The sequence below is a fragment of the Mya arenaria genome, chromosome 17 (assembly GCF_026914265.1).
Source record: "Mya arenaria isolate MELC-2E11 chromosome 17, ASM2691426v1".
NCBI classification, from domain to species: domain Eukaryota; kingdom Metazoa; phylum Mollusca; class Bivalvia; order Myida; family Myidae; genus Mya; species Mya arenaria.
In genome coordinates this window covers 271,909-287,269 of record NC_069138.1, presented here as the reverse complement: position 1 = coordinate 287,269, position 15,361 = coordinate 271,909, and the positions used below count along the sequence as shown (strand labels likewise).

General features: G+C 34.4%; 1 pseudogene; it reads left to right on the top strand.

Annotated features, from left to right (window-relative positions):
• Positions 1–3,891: 3,891 nt before the first annotated feature.
• On the top strand, positions 3,892–5,165 carry LOC128224288 (short-chain collagen C4-like; annotated as a pseudogene).
• The last annotated feature ends 10,196 nt before the right edge of the window (positions 5,166–15,361 follow it).

The window sequence follows — 15,361 nt, the reverse complement described above, 5'->3', positions numbered from 1 at the left end:
TTTAGCATTTACCAACCATTTAATAGTTTTGCGCTTTTAGCTATTGAATAAACAGTTATAATAACGTTAAAAGTAATCAATATTTTCCATAAGTACATTTCTTCTTAAGAAGTTGAGGGTGTATCACTCAAAAATTATGTTTGTTTTACATGTATATGTATTGCTTTTGAATAAGAGTGTCACTTTAATATCGACTTATCTGTATTCTGATTTTTTTATGAATAACCTTTACAAAACCACACTACCCAACCTTACGAAAGCTTTGTTGCAGCCTAAGATAGAGGAGTAGTCACTTTGGCACCTAGATCAACCAGTTCAGATGTTAACGTTTGCCGATCATGGCGTTTATACAGAGCAAAGAGGTCAACGGGAATTCAGTGACGACGTTAAACGGACCACAGCACGATTAGGGAATATTCCATCGGCGTGGCTCTTGTAATTTGGAGGAAGTGCGTGGACACTTTTTTATGTTGAGTGGTTGGGTATATATAATTAGGACATGTTTTGGTCTTTGAGTCCAAATGTCCATAAAGTTTTGTTTGTTCTCAGTAAAAGAAAAAAAAATGACATTTTGTGAACTTGAACAATATTCTATACTATCCAGGAGTCACATTTTATTAAATCCTTACACTTTTTTCCTTCCTGTTCATTGTGTGATTGTCAAGAAACATAGGTTTCTGGTGTGAATGCTTTTTTTATCTTTTGCATTGCCCAGTTAGCGTTAAAAACATATCTCACTAGTATATATGAATTCTTCCGACGACGAAAACTATCTCATTTAGAGATTGTGATAACAAGTTTTTTTTAAACATGGACGTCCAGCTAACAGTGCAAGTAAATAAGTTGTTGTTGGTCTTAAAACTCGTTCAAATTGGTCAAATAACATTTTTGAAATTTGAGCCTTGATATAACCATTACAATTATAGGATTAATGGCATGCAGCCATAACAAATATTAATATGTTTTTATCATTAACCTAGTCCTCCATCCTTTGCAGAACTCGAATCACATGGAATCATAATGTGGATAATGTATTTGTGTACATATGGTATGTGTCTGTAAGTGTGTATATGTTTGTGCATTTTGTGTTATGTTTGTGTTGGTGTGTACGTGTGTTTATGTGCGCAAAAATAGCTAAAACAGAAAAAACATATAATTTTTATCATTCCTACTTAGAAAAGACAATGTATGTGTTGTTTTGAAATATATGTGATAAAAAACGAGGAAAAAACAAATCTCCCTTTTCCACGTGTATCGGTAATGTTTTCGAAAAACGTTTTCCTAATGAATTTATAGATATCATTGCCGGTCACTTTAGGCGAGCCTGCACATTCCTGTATTACGTAACTTATAAAATGTACAATGTCCTGCATTTCGACACGCTTCTTGTTGTTATATGTACACATCCCTTGTTGATGTCGCACTTGAATTCGTACAAGAAGTTATAGCATCCTCTCACAGCCCTTGTTGATGTCGCACTTGAATTCGTACAGGAAGTTATAGCAACCTCTCACATCCCTTGTTGATGTCGCACTTGAATTCGTACAAGAAGTTATAGCAACCTCTCACACGTTACTGAAATCAAAGATTACAGTTGCCATCTTGTTGTTACTTACCATCTTATCAGTGAATCAGTTGACATTTGTAATAACCAAGTGTATTCTTATACGATTGAATTTATTTCATTATTAGATGAAGCGAGTTTGCGAACTAATTTTGCGTTCAGTTAATAAATGGAATCAATATCTGACGTTCAGCTATCGTATTATCAAATGATAATTTCTGACGTTTATATCGTTCAAATTTGTCGGGATAGTATTGGATACTTATGTGGAAAAAATACAAAAACATGCTCAGTAGCCAAAAGTTTACACAAAAACCAATTTAAATAGATAACGCTTGAAAGGAGTTGACTATATAAAATGAATGAAAATATACTGAAAAGCTAGTTCCATGAAGGACCAACTTAACATAATGTTAATTTTGATGCCTGATGAACCCATAATATGAAAACATCAATTGAAAGGAGACTGCGAACGCACTGCTTCTTTTATTAATGAATTACCAAATGTACATTATACATGCATACATTTTAGATTGTATCAATGTCGGTCCTAAGGTCGCGGTACAATGCATTCGAAAAATGAAATAACGTCACTGAAATCATTGCACAGTTATTGACCTAGAATTTCCAACGTACCGTGCGTTTAATTAACGAAACTGTTGCAGACGCGGTAAAATGTGGTATCGTTTGCATAAAATCGTACTCAATATGTATTGTTATCATGCGGAATGACAATGGGATTAAGTAAAAAAAATATAATTGTTTGTTATAGTATTTTAAAGAGAGCATGTAAAACCTACTTGAAACGCATAAATTCTGATAGTTTCAGGTAGGTTACAGATAAGTTATTTCAGCAGTATGTATGCCGTGACTAAACGCATAGTTTTCAAATAGCATGGAGGACTGGAGTAAAACAAAAATTCCCATGATTTTAGATTCATATCGACCATACTTACGACTACAATATACTTTCAAATTGTATTGTGACAGCCGTATAAAATAGTTGACTATTACCGAAAAAGTTGTTTCTTTATTTTTGATATGAATAATTTTAACCAATCAGAATGCTGATTGTAAACAATCAAAGTGCTTCGTTTTCAACCAATCGACGCGCAGTTTTTACAACCAATGAAAGCATTGCTTTGCTTGAGCGCTTTTCGCGGCGTATATAAGGCCGAGTTTTTCATAATATCGTGATTCTAGATGCAGTTACCATACAGTCAGCATCAAGATATAATTGGTATTTATCAACTTGAACTTTGTAGTTGCTTATTTAAAATATTAACTATATTTACCGAAAAGCTCAGCTTTGACGTATTGTATAGTTAATAGCTGACGAGTGGACCGGGTTGTTGTTGAAAGATACGATAGTTAATTTAATGACAACACTTCTATGCTCTTGCTAGAAAGCTCAGCTATCCTGTGAGGCATAGTAAGTTGGAAATTTAACAATATTTCAGAGAAAGCTCTGTTTTCCTGTTGGATGAAGTAAGAGCGTATTTATATTTAGATTGCAGACGTAAAAAAAGAAAGCGAACGCATTTTATGTATTTACCACGAAAGCTCGGCTATCTGGTATTTCATAACTGAGTAGTACTTTAAGTATTGTAATTTTGAAAGATACAACTCTGTGTTTTATGCAAGAAAGCCAAGCTTTCTGTTTATTCACAGAGATCACTGATAAAGCAGTAGATTTAAAGTGTTGGCATTTTGGTAAAAGGAAAATTACTTATATAAAACTTCTTCTATAATAATTTTGTGATTATTTATTTGGAGCTTAATCAAAATAATTTGTACACAATCAAAAGGTTAATTAACCTTGAGGAAAATTAGTTTCATCTTTTGTCATTTATTGAAGAGTTTGATAAAATAGTGTACAGCCGCTCGGTACACCCCAAACACGTTACAGTATCAAACTTGAAATGACAAAATGCTTGTTTGTTATAGTTTTACATTGTCTTTTTGTCAATTTGTAACCTTTTCAAACGATACTAAGTATGTTGGGTCAAATACAACTACTATTAACATATTAGGGTATCGGATATCTTCAAAAGGTTTATTTAAACTAATCATACATCTGCACACAGGAAAGCGTGCATTCACATTGTATTTAGAACTTACAAAAGTAAAACATGATTTGAACTTGTGATGTAAGTTCTGTTATATTCCCTTTTAAGAACATTTATTTGAGATAACCTACATTTGCACGTAAAATGAAATAGATGAGACAATTAATATCAATTCGAATTTGGATTTTAAGCATTATGTATACCACGCTCAATGTATATTACTTTTGTGCCACTCTTTGGTGCCTTTCCTTTGCGGACATGAATCAACAAAAACGTGTTCTTCTTTACGGCAACGATGATCTTGTGGCTGCTGTTCAGTTGTTAACTACTTAGGTAAGTCAACTGACCAATGATATTAATCAACTGACCACTCAGAACAGCCAGTTGACTAATGACGTCACAATATTGAAGCAACAGAATAGCCACCTAGAATCAAAAATCACGATTCTAGAGACCAAGAGTGACCGACACTATGGAGGTTTGTTATATTGTTCATGAATATATATATACACTTTCAAGTTAAGAATATATATACAGTCATGTAGGAGAAATCAAAATAATTCAAAATACAACTTGATGCTCCGTATTTTGTACATATTGTAGTTTATTCTGGCCCTTTGTTTAATATATATATATATATATATATATATATATATATATATATATATATATATATATATATATATATATATATATATATATATATATATATATATATATATATATATATATATATAACTAATTCCAGAATATTCCATGTACTTTGGTTTTCTATTTCCCCTTCATCTGTATATGTATAGTTTCTAGCAAGTGTTTACTTTGGTAGAATTTTGTTTTCCAGGTGCTGTGTATGTCCGATGGGGAAGAACAACCTGTCCAGGGAATGGAACCAAACTTCTTTATACAGGTTAATCACAACACGAATACCTCATATCTCATAATATGTAAGATAAGACAATGGCCTTTTCCTATTTCTATTTGATCTTATTTTGTTTTAGGGTGTGTCTTTTATATTTTATCCGGATTCAGACAAGCCATTATGTTTTGTTTTAAAGGTTTTACAGCAGGAAATCGTTATAATCAGGATGGTGCTGCAGAGAACCTTTGTTTGACGTCGGAACCTATCTGGGGCGCTAATGACGACACCGCACAGGCCTATTCGGCCAAGGTCTATGGAACTGAATACGAGACAAGTCTTTACACTAACGGAGGTGCGCAGTTCTTTGGCAAGAATCTGCAAGACCATGACGCCCCTTGTGCAGTCTGTCACACTTCTGACGAACAACTGTTATGATCCCAGGCAGAAACCAGTGCTACCCCGGTTGGACACAGGAATACTCTGGCTATCTTATGTCTACCTTGTCTGGATATCCAACTACGCATGCATGGATTCTAACGCCGAGTTTGAAAGTGCAGACTATGAAAACAAAGAAGGAAAGCTTTTGTACCTGGTCGAAGCCATGTGTGGATCACTTCGATGTCCACCGTATGTGAATTATCGTGAATTAACATGTGTTGTGTGCAGCAAATAAATATACAAATCACGATTGTTTCGACTTCTCAGAGAATCAAATCATGAAATAATATAAAACATTAATGTTTTATGAATGCAAAATGTTCATTCGAATCAATTTCAGCAGCACATTTTTAATTGGTCTTATGGGTCTTATTTACCAGATTCTTTTTATTCCTGGCCAACGTTAGAATATAGGTTTTGAATTCGAAGCTGTAATGAACGCTTTTATTTTAATGGATCCACAAGATCAAATAAATTTGGTAGATGTACCCTCAAGAAAAAGTCACTAGGTTATATAGGCTTTTTCAGATGAATCGAGAACATAAACATTAATATTTCAGCATGACAGGCCGCATTATCTACCAACAACAAAATTCCCCGATAAGTTGGAAATGAGGTATTAACACAATTTAATTGGTGTCGTTCGTAAACCTCACGTCTTATAAATAACAATTTGGGGTAATGGTGTGAATTGAGGCTCCTGCCCAGACCATCACCGAACCCCTCTATCCTCTGTCGATAAATGTGGACGTACATCAACCGATTCAACATGAGCATATGCAGATCTAGTAAGCCTTAGGTTCCGTCTTACCCGTCCTACCCGTGCTACTCAGTACTCTATGGTAAGGATAGGAATCATCGTGCACAACGGGCTCGAATATTGACGGGCGGAAGGCGGCTGTGGACCATATGTTCGCACAAACTGTCCGCCTTGCCGTTGACGTAACCGGAGAAAAGAGATAGCATAGGTCTGAGATAAAAACACATACCGATCTTGGCGAGTTGTTGCTCTCCTCTTTGGTCTTAAGTTGATGTTACTTCCGGTTCTTCTAAATTTCTCACGCATCTGACTTATACTAGAGTGTCGACTACTGGACAGTGTCGCAAAACTATATAATCGTGTAAACTATGTGTTAATGGCGAAATATCATTTTTTATAAGATATGATTTCCTGAATTCTTTCGGATTCGAAAATTCAAGGTAAAAGTTACCTGCCAAATCGGGGTTTGGGAACCAATCATGCCGACGACCCTTGCCTGCTGTTTAATTGTCATTCTAGCAATCTGTTTGGGTTTTTTCCTGTTTGGATTTCAACGTGTATTGACAATGTATAGTTTTCTCATAAGTATTGCATTGAAATAATATTTACTGCTAAAACACATCTTTTGGCGCTAGATTCATAAAACACTTGATTCTCATGCCAGACCGCGGTAGTCAAGGTCATCATCTCGAGGGCTCAACCGTCACAGTCTAATGAAAATTATAACTATTTTGATATTAATGGTTGAAAATGTTTGAGTGGTAATGCAGTGCCGTTTCATTAAAATATGTTGAACTTGTTTGCGTCAGTCAACTCTTATTTACTAGCATCACATAAAAAATGATTACGTGTACATATAACATGTAGGTAAAAGCGTATATATATATCTGAAATTGTTAAGGTTACATTGCTGGAAATCGTTACAGTCAAGACGTTTTTTGCCTGTGACATATGTATAAACATTGAATAAATATATATGTAAAATATTATATATTAATTTAAGGATAGCGCACATGAACATTGATGTTTTATTTAAGAAAACTATTATAATAATATCAAGGATTTAAGAGAACATTGTGTATCAATTACTTGAATATAATAATGCACTACCAAAATCTCTATTATACAAAAGTCATCTTTGTAATATCTGTTCAGTGTAAAAAAACACCCTTAAAAGGTGTAGGATGAATTAGATTAATTTCTTAACATTGCCCAAAAGAGGCATGGACTATTAAGCAGTTTTTTTGGGGATTATTTACCTAAAATACCCCCTTTTTAACCATATATTTGCACTGGATAACGTCCGTAATAAAATCAGATCTGTGCTTGACCAGTTTTTTTAATAAGTAGGCAAGCTTCCTCTTGGCTTAAAAGACAAACGTGCTTGCAGCCTATATAAATAATTAAATTGGAGCATCCTGTTTTCATGTGTTTTAAGTTTTTGTTCATACTAACTTCAACAATAAATGCTCTGCAATGCTAGCTTCATCTTATCTCAAATATTGCGCAGTTGAAAGAATGTCGTGGCAATTATTTTGTGTATTTGTGTTATGTTCCGGAGTTCTGGTCTTTACCAACTGCAAAGGTATTTAGTTTTGTTAATGTTAACATTTCTGAAAAAGACCCCTAACGGTAGCACATATATTTAACTGGAAACGCTCACATTAATTCTACAGCTCACAGGAAAATCGGATATATTTTTATGATTGGCATACAGTAAATAAAATGTATTATTGCGTTTGGCTTTTAAATTTATTTGTAAACTGAGTTTGTTTTGATCTACTTTTTACTGAATTTTTAACTTAATATTACTCACTGCGGTAGTTGTATAAGAAACAGAGCTTGCTAGGTTTCGATGTGTTGATTTTTTCAACAAACATAGAAAATGGATATACACTTGCAATTCTTCAATGTGACTACCTTTTCAAGAATTTTGTAACCTTTTCCAAAATTTAACTTCCGGTTACAACCGTTCGGATGGTTGAACAAGAACAGGTTTTGTAGAAATAGAAAATGGAAGGGAATTGTGACGGACTGTGTTGTCAAAGACCGAGGTAAGAGACTTTAGGTACACGTTTTTTCCAACATAGTATACACGCTATAACGTTTTACGTATTTTTCTAAATTAAACTATTGATTGCTAAGACGAAACCTATATTAGGAATGGATGTCTCCGAAATACAACTATGTAGCTTAATTTTACTAACTTAAAATTACTGAATTGCGTATACACCGTGTAGGACAGTTATTCACACTTGCAAAAGATGCCGCATAACGTCAATGTACATGGAAGATGCAAAAGAGTGTTATAAATTAGTTAATGTACATATATCTGAAATTCAATCATGTTAAGCTTACGCTGTACTCTAACAGAATGTTAATATATATGCAAAAAGCTACAGAAACATGCTCAATATTTACGTTTTATATTTATTTTTTGGATTTCAGAATCGGTTGATTGGGCATCAATATTTTAAGTCAGAAATACTAGATAACTAGCAATAGAAAAGATCTCAATTGTTTGGTAAACTGCCAAAACATCATTTTTCTTAAAGCGTAAGTACCACTTTTAGACATAAAATGTCACGTTTAGAATGCAATTATGATAAACTACGATGTGACCTTTTGTCAGCAGTCTTATATCACTGATTGCCAGACACAAACGCAAACATATACTCATTCAAAACGATAAATTTGTGAGAGTGCATCTTTAAGTTTATTAATTTGAATGCCCTTTGGTACGCAATACCAAAGTCTTTTCATTAGAGCCAGATCATTTGGTTTTGCATATATAGTTATCATATATCATATATTTATCCATATATAAGACGTGTGTAATTCATGTAAACCACACTTATGCATACGAGTAGCTTTTTAACCGCTCTCGAAAATATTCATACACATATTCGGTCCGCTTCAGTCAGGAAACAATGCACTCAGCTTAATGACCCCAAACACGGAAAGGTGTACGCAGCGTCGTTAGACCAAAAGGACAGCAACATTCAAGTGTGACCCCGGATTCCTCCTCGTCGGTTCACGTTTGTTGACTTGCAAACCAAGGATGATTTGGAGTGAATAATCCCGATTTGTAGAAGTAAGTTGATATGCTATGTTTAGGAAATAGTTTTGGCCAATATTTGTTTTCTACAGAGTTTTGGAAAGGAGTCATTCCTAGATGTAGAAGTGCGCGTATATGATATCTATAGGTGAATGTTTCTGCAGAAATGTACGTGTATGTGCTATTAATAAAAAAAGATGTTTGTGCAAGGAAGGCGTTTCCTACCAGCTTTGAAGCAGGTTATGAGGAAGCGTGTATGATATTTATTGGAGTTTACCTTAGTTATAGAAGGAGTGTATATGCTATCTTTTGAAGGGGTGTTGGTGCCAGGAATACGTTTTCAACACGATTTGAATTAAAGTTATCCCTAGGTATAGAAGAACGTGTATATGCTATTTATAGAGAGATGACTGTTTCAGAAGGACTCCCCTACCAGTTTGAGGCAGGGTAGTTGTATAAGCCTACATGATATTAATAGGAGGGTTGTTTGTGCCAGTAGGAGGTTTCCAACCAGATTTGGATAAGAGTAATCCTTATTTATAGAATTACTTCTATATGATATTTATAGGAAGGTGTTGGCGCCAGGAATCAATTTCCTACCAGATTTATAGCCGGTAAATAGCTAGTTGTAGAAATACTTGTATATTCTAATTAAATATTTGTATGCCAGGAAAGGCTCTAACAGTCTTATACGCAAAAATGGCTCATTCCAATACAAAAGTAAAAAATGAAAATGTCAAAACGGTCAATCTGTGAGAGTCGAGCTTTAAAACTCGTTTGCGAATTGATCTTAACTCTTGTTTCTGTAGGCTCGCTGAAACTCGCACAGAAAGTGCCGTTTTGCTATTGTACACGCCATTCTAAACGTTTAAACATTTCTGAATGACGTAGAGCACAAACAAAACTCCACAATTACAAGCATCGGTACAATCCACGTTTTGAATCATTTCTGTAATTAAACAAACGACAATTTTAAGGTAACATTCCATTAAAAAGTAACTTATTTAACATACATATATTTCTAGGCGAAACTGGTACACGGTTCGCAATAGTAACGTTTTCAAGCCATTCCACTATTCGTCTTGATATTGATGACAAGGCTGTGCGCACGAATGATTACATCATTGCCAAAATCAACGAAATAACGGTAACTTTATCTATAAAGATATCAGAAGCATACTATGGGTATTCAGACATTTAATCCCCTTAGCATATCGGCCCAGATACATTTCAGTCGTGCCATTCTTGAACCTTATGAATTTCATTAGGCTAGTTTTAGGTCCCGTATGAAATTTCGTCGACAAATGTCGGCTCATTATGTTACATGTTATGACATAATTCTAGATAACCGTGAACAACCTCGGAGATTGGCGGCTGTTTACTTATGATGACGAGCAGTTAATGCCAGTTTTTAAGGACTTCATCATTCACCCGAATTACATTGGCGTCCCTCACGAGCATTACATTCAAGATTATGATGTGGCCATCCTCGATTTTGTCGAGGACGATAGAACACAACCACCTCTGAACAAGTTCATCAAACAGATATGCTTTCCTTATAGTAAGTTTAGTTTAGTTTCTTATCTTAAATCTATTGACAAGCTTTCCTTTAAGAATGTTTAGTTACTAGATAAGCTTCCCTTACTGTAAGTTTAGTTTAGTAACTTATCTTAAACCTATCGACTTGCTTTCCTTATATTACGTCTAGTTAAGTTACTAGGTAAGCTTCTTACAATCAGTTAATTTTGTTACTTATCTTAAATCTATCGACACGATTTCCTTAAAGGACTTTCAGATTAGTTACTAGTAAAGCTTCCCCTACAGTCAGTTTTGTTCAGTTACTTACCTGAAATGTAAAGATATGCTGTCCTTATAGTACGTTTAGTTAAGTTACTAGATAAGCTTTCCTTACAGTCAGTTTAGTTTTGTTACTTATCTTAAATCTATCGACACGATTTCTGTAAAGGATATTTAGATAAGTTACTAGATAAGCTTCCCCTACAGTTAGTTTAGTTTAGTTACTTATCTTAAATGTATAGGTATGCTGTCCTTATAGAAATTCAGTATAGTTACTTATCTTAAATCTATCGATATGCCTTTTGCAACGTATAACGTACAATGAATCATCTTATTGTGATATTAGACTGGGATTAAATACTTACTGTTAACATTTCGCTTTAAATTGTTTCAAAAAAGGTAGGACAAGAGTTCATCAGTATCGTCTTCACCACTGAATGTTTTGGTAAGATGTATTTGTATAACCATACAATAACTTAATAAACCGTTATTTAAGTACAAAATTCTCAATAACTGTATACAGCAATACAGCTGACTTCAGACCTGGCAAGGTTGACAACACGTTTTTCTCGCACAAAAAAAAATAAAAGAGACAGTTGGAAATACTGACAGTTGACGGTATTGGTTATACAGTGAAAGCCGAATGAACGAAAAACAAAACAAAAAAACGAAGAAACGAACAAACGTGGATCGATCATGTAATCATTAATTGTTGTTCTCAATTATTTGACAAGTAACGTGAACATGTTCACACACCACACATTGGTAACTTCCCTTATCTATATCACTGCCGGTAATCTGTCAACGGGATTTTAAGTTTAAACCTTGAAATATTTGTTAATTTTGAGTAAACTTTTAACTTTCGACTACTATAGTTTTCATTGTATGATTGATCCGTTGACTGGGATGGCTGGTAATACCTATAATAAAACAAGACGATGGAATTACAGGAACAAGCTGATAATCCTTAAACATTACATCATGGTTACAAGGATGATGACTTGCCCAACACCAAACATGAGACACTAATAATATCTGTCATGTATTTCCGTTCTGGATATAAAAGTCCGACCCGAGGGCACCAGCGTTGCCATGTAACGAGTCTTGCCGAGCGTGCCCGAGGGTCGGATTTTTCTATCCGGAAAGCAAACACATGATTGATTTATTTTCTTACACACCTTCAAAAAAGCGCATTTTTTTACGTTTCACCAAAAAGCGCGTGCGATGATGTTTACTGACGTCATGACGCGCAGTAATATAGTCACTGCATACGTCAAGACGTTCCTTCAGTATCACGTCTTTTAGGGGTTATTGTGTTTTGTTTTAAAGGTATATCTTTGTAAAGTTAATGTTTATGAAACTCAATCACCGAATGGGCTCTTCCAATCCTTGGTCACTGTAATCGTTTGCACAGCGCTGAGGAGGAAGATAAGCAGGAGTATTTAGAAAGAAAACGTTCTCAAAAGAGTAGGCGTAGCTTATAACTAAGATGCTAATTGAACGGATCATGCAAAATGATATTAACAAAGATGCTGATGGGGAGATTCTTGTTAAATAATGTTAACAATCATTATGATGCACAAGCTTGAGATCAAACTTAATAGAAGACAAAAACATATTATTTTTTTTAGGGCGGCAATATATATTTGAAACCTACGACTCGTTATTGAGTGAGATTGTTCGTCAAACATTTCTATACTATAAAACGATATCGCAACTTTCACTTTCGTTTTTTCTATTTTCTTTTTCTTAGGTTATTAGTGGTATAATATATCACTGACAAATATAGTATACCAAAACATATGCATGTATGTATACTAAACATAGTACAATCATCTTTTATTGTGTTGTTGTGGTAATCATTATTATTGCACTATCGCGTTTACCGTGTTTAATTTGTTCCTGTAATAAAACAAATGTTTATATTTCTCATTGCTAGCCAATATGTAAATATACTTTCAGTGAGAAAAAAAATCTTGAAGTTATATTTTAAATTTGGTTTGTTTGTTTTGCCATATATCCATCAAAACAATTTTCCAAATTCTTATGAAATAACATTGGTCGAGGTAGATGACAAAACAGACCACGTATTCTGACGAAAACGGAACAAAATCTTATGTTAATACACGATAATTCGCATACGGTAGACTGCGATGTGATCCACACATAGCTTTGACTAGGTACATCAGATTTCCATTTTTGTCTTCATAGTCTGCACTTTTAAACTCTTTAAAGAATACAAACATGCGTAGTTTGAAAATGACATGAAACCTGGATGCCCAGACAAGGACGAAACAGGATAGCCACAGAGTATTCTTTATTATCCAGCAAGCACTAGTTCCTACCTAGGACCATAGCAGTTACCAGTCGAGAAGTGTGACATACTGCGCAAGGAGAATCATGTTCATAAGATTATTGCCAAAAAACTGCGTCCCTTCGTTTGTGTAAAGCTAAAACTCGTATTCGGTCCCAAAGACCTTAGCCGAATATTCCTGTGCAGTATCCTCATATGCATCCCGGATAGGTTCGGAGGGAGTCTGAAACACTATTTTAAACACATTGATTTCGTATAACCTTAAACACAAAACCTAACGTCGTTTCTAAATCTAGCCATAAATATAAAAAGAAACTTTCTGATCAACAACTATGCTTGTCTCCAAATAACGTTAAAAATGGAGATTCCCATATCTAACTTGATTTCGCTGATAATGCATTTGAACTAGATATACATACTCGGAACAAAGTACAAAATGAAAAAAAATATGGTGCAATTATCAAAACCACAAGGGAAAAGACAGTTAACCTGTATTGATAATTTCAGTTTCATTGACTGGACATGTTGTTCGTCCCCACCTAACATGAACATCTAAATAAAAAAGACTAAAAAAGCTTTAAAAATATAAACAAGTTGTATCATTAATATTGTAATATTTATGCGAAAAGCTACAGAAACAAGCTCAGTAGCAGAAAAGTTTAAACATAAACCCGGTTTAATGGCACTGGGTAAACGCCAAAGACATAGAACATAAAATCGCAAACAAGAAACATGGAAGAACATCACAAAACTCCACAGGCATCACAGAGCAAACATACTTTATATATATAGAAAACTAGTAGTAAGATATATCAGAAGCATAACAATAACAAAATGAAATCTATATGGACAAGTCCTGTTGTCAAACAATCAAATTAAACCCTGTTTATAGGCACAAGACCCAAACCACAATAAAAAAGGGATACCATACTGGGTGAGTACCTAAATCGGAACAGTACCTAAATATGGAACACCCATTATAAAAGCGTTTGTCCGACCGCGATCAGTTTATTCACGATTTTAATCAATAAAGACGCTTGCCTTAAATACAAGTCCCAAAGAACATGATTCTCTGGTAATTATTGTAAATACTGCTATCATTCAAAGTTCTTCATGTTCAAATGTCAATACATGGCATGCGGAGGAATGACTTCATGCTTGCTACAATCACAGCAATCAGGTACATCCTGTATTCGTTTTACTTAAATCGTCAAATTTTACTGACAAAAATTACAAAAACCAAGCTAGAAATAACATATATAATTAATTTATCAAAACAAAACATGTAGCAATAATTTTGAAAGAATACTTAAAAATAAATAACGAATTGATACTGTTCCATGTTTAGGTACTCCGAGAACAAAAATGGCAGTCCTTGACTGTGCGGTTAATAACGTACTTTTCATGCAGATCGGTAGTATCTAGAAAAATGACATTTATATCGACCAATTGGGCTTGAATCCTAGTATGCTGATGGACAATTTTGTAGTCGTGGTGCAAGACTAACTAAAAATATTTCAAAAATAGTGCCGAAAGAGTTCCTATTTAGGTACTCATCCAGTACACAGAAATACAAACACCACAAACAGACCACAAACGCATCAAAATAACTTTGTATATAAATGATAGGATTTCCGTCATGGGATGGTCAGTGAAACACGAGTTTTCTCCTACCTCAGATAAGTAGATCCAATAATTTAACCATGCTAGAAATTCTTATCTTGCCCACGGACGAAGATAAAATACCCGTATGGAACTCCTTTTCAATGGTCGCCACATTGTAATTACCTCCCTTGTTGAAGACTGTCGCCTGTAGAACATGGAAACCTTGTCTTGTGGCAATATTATTAATAATATAAGCCTCGTTTCCGCAAAACACCCTACGCTCGGGTCGGAATGAACCTATCTGACACTCTCGGCCATGGATACTTATAGTCAAGAACACAACTCTATCTACGGCTTTAACTATTTTGGATGGCAATAAAATCAACCTTGTCCAAACATTTTTCAATAATTATAATATGAAAAGAATAGGTTTCATCAGAGCCGCCAGTATGGATTTCGAAAAATGAAGACTAGAGTAAAACATAACATTTAACCTGATAAAGATATTTCAAGCACTAAACGACCGGACGCGAACTTTACCCGCGTGCGAATTAAACAAACTGGAAAAACACTCCTGCAATTTTTTTTCAATTAAAGGTAATGTCACATTAAGGCATGTTAAATGTATTAACGAAATCTTTAGTTTACCTCCATAGTGTTGGCTATTCTTTGAATCCATGTTCGTGATATTCAATTCCATCTGGTTATTCTGTTGTTTCAAGTTGTTTACATCATTAGTGAGTTGGCTGACTTGAGTAGTCAGCTGATCATTCTGAGTGGTCAGTTTGTTGACTTTTGTAGTAACCAACTAAACAGCAGCGACAATTTCGTCGTTGTAATGGATTTGCACAAAAGAGTGGAACAAACGGCAATAACATATTACATGTATATAGTATA